The sequence below is a fragment of the Aegilops tauschii genome, chromosome 3, assembly GCF_002575655.3.
Source record: "Aegilops tauschii subsp. strangulata cultivar AL8/78 chromosome 3, Aet v6.0, whole genome shotgun sequence".
NCBI classification, from domain to species: domain Eukaryota; kingdom Viridiplantae; phylum Streptophyta; class Magnoliopsida; order Poales; family Poaceae; genus Aegilops; species Aegilops tauschii.
Window position 1 is genome coordinate 63,003,357 of NC_053037.3, and position 2,846 is coordinate 63,006,202.

Sequence of the window (2,846 nt, forward strand, 5' to 3'; positions counted from 1 at the left end):
CCCTGAGCCCATCGTGTCTGCTAGCTATGCAATGGCTCTACTGGAGATTCCGTAGGGAGAGCAGTCGCTAACCTTTCCTTCGGTCAATCACGAGAAATTTGCGAATCGAATCCGTTGTCATTAGAGTGATCAACTATATACGCTAATTATTCAAACAGATGCTCTCCGGTGGAAATGAACCACGAGAGACTAAGCCCTGCCGATAGCAGTAGAAGCGTTAGCCACAGAGTGACTTTTTAATTGACACCCACTAGTGGTCAGTTTCTACTTCCAAGTTGACTGGACCAGGTACCACATTTACCATAGGATATGCTTATCTGACGAGGTCCCTCGAGTCATCTCTGCCACTTGGAATTGCTTATGAGCTGTTCTTAAATGCTCTTCAAAGTACTTAAGCTTCAAACTCCTTGCTAACCGATAAAAGGAATCAAGCTTAAAGGACTATATGACTAGCTCTTCCACATCCTCGCCACCATTCATAAGGCTTTCAAGGAATATTGAGATATCTACAGAAAAGAGAAACAAACATTCTCAGTTGGTCCACTATTAGTGAGGCCTAAAGTCTTCACTTCATCAGTCTAGGAATAACACTAAAGTAGCACCCCTCACTACATTCTTGTTCACTGAACATAGATCTATAAAGAACAGTGCACTGGTACACGATATGATCTGTCGTCATGACCCATGAACTGAGCTTCTCACTAATCGAAATGGTCCTCTCAGCATGTTTCAAGGGAAGAAAGAGATCGTTTTCTCAGGATATTAGTCACCCAATCTTCCCAATAGTATTCCTTAACTCATGAATTGATACACTTGTTCATTCTCTTTCTATTTCCACTGGTTTCTTTTGTTCACTTGCAATGCGGCATTTGAATCCATTTTACTCCACTTCTCTCTCTTTTCTTCCTGATGAGGGTGATGTACTCCGGGTACCTGATCATCATGACTGGAATTCAAGAGGATTCCTTGAGTACTCGTTACTTCGAGGTCAAATGGTGCGATGGTATTCATCCAAAATAGGAAACTGGTAGCGACTTGCATTTGATGGACTCTTCCTTCCTGTAGGAATAGGGGAGAGTGGTAACGTGAGCCACCTTTCCTTTATACAGCAGTAATAGCACATGCAAGTTCCTAGGGTCTATATAGCTAGTCAAGGATCATAAAACAATTAGCAAATCATCAGTGGACTCCAAATAGCTATTTCATTGAATCGTACACGTGATTAGGCGGGGACAGGATTCGAACCTGCAGTCTTCAGGTCATGAGCCTGATGAGTTGACCAATTCCTCTACCCCGCTTTAGTCTAAACCTTTCATTAACATACAGAAAATAGAGTTCGATGCCAGGCGGATACTTGACATGTTCCCCTCGGGATACCTTCTTCTTACATAAGCATCTGTCTCTGAGGTTGACATAACAGATCTAGCTAATGATACAGGAACCGTTGGCCAGATGAAAGGAAGCAGGCAAGTCGATTGATCAAGGAGAAAACCTTGATCTTTCCTTTACCCCTAGATTTCGGATTATCCGGAAGGAGCAAGAGGAGATTTGGCACATCAGCATGCATTCCTACTACTTGTTAAAACAAACTGCTATCATGGCGAAGCTCTACTAAGCTATATCAATAGGCTCCGCTCCTTTCCTGGACTGGACTGAAACTAATAGGCTGCTTCCTCGTCTGTACTTCAACTAGGAGGTTGTTGATATCACTCTAGATTCTCGAAAGGATATTGGATTGATTTCAAATCAAGGAAACTATTGAAATCGGGTAGCGAACCTATTGTTCCTTATTCTTTTGTCCTCCTCGGCTCTAGTTGAACAATGCACACACCCCGCTTTAGCTGCACATAATAAGGTGATCCGTGAGGCGGCTAGCTATTAGTTAGTGCGATGCGAAGTTCAGTAGCAGACCAGAAACAAATATCGACTTCTACTCTCCAAAGCAGACCAGAAACTAGTATCGACTTATCCTCGGGGGGAAGAAGTCTTCATTGGGCCCATTGTCAAATAGCTCTGAGGAAAAGGCTGCACTGAACTAGAAACCACTAGGTTCGCCTTGCCCGGGAGGACTTGATCTTCTTGATTCAGCAGATCAACGCATCCCACTATCTGAAAGAAAAGAAGGAACGCAACCTTTCTCTTCTCCAGAACTGGACGGGGAGAGTAGTATCCTGCACTAACCAATTAGAAGCAAGAGCTATGGGCATACTTAACTAGAACTCCCTCTTACTTAACTTCACTAACCAGCCCTAACTTAATGGAACTTACCTTAGTACACTATTTCTATTATACAGAGAAAGAGAAAGAAAACGACCTTCTTATCTTATCAATCCTAAGCAGGAAAGTCCTGTTAGTGAGTGGTAAAACAATAGATCCGACTAAACTAGTCCTCGTAGATTCAAGTAGTGGATCAGTACAATGGTTGTCTTCTCCTTTTGTCCGTAACAGGTCCAAAACTCAAGACTTTGCGCACCCACCATTCACTAAATTAAGGAAGAGAAGCGGGTTGTGAAGCCCCTACTTTGAAGGGGCTATTCTGCCCTGACTTTTTGTCACTCATACACGAAGTCAGTAGTGAAACGGGTTCCCCTACCGTAATCTTTCACTAGCCCCAATGGATACGCACATTCGATAGAATCATAGTTTCCCCTACTTTCAATTGCTAATCGACGATGAAGCTCTTTCCCCTTTCTTCGACCTCCTTCCTGATATCCCTTAACTAATACTTGCCCACCTCCTCTCATTGAGCACTGTCTTCAGCAAAAGCAGGTTTCTAGTTTGCTTTGTTTGCAGACAAGAAGGGAGAAGTGAACTACTGACTAAACCAGAACTCATACTAGCCCATT

General features: G+C 43.1%; 1 non-coding gene across 1 annotated transcript; it reads right to left on the reverse strand.

Moving 5' to 3' along the window:
* Positions 1 to 1,224: 1,224 nt before the first annotated feature.
* TRNAM-CAU (transfer RNA methionine (anticodon CAU)) lies at positions 1,225 to 1,298 on the reverse strand. Its single transcript has one exon. It is a non-coding gene; the product is annotated as a tRNA-Met (tRNA).
* Between the last annotated feature and the right edge of the window lie 1,548 nt (positions 1,299 to 2,846).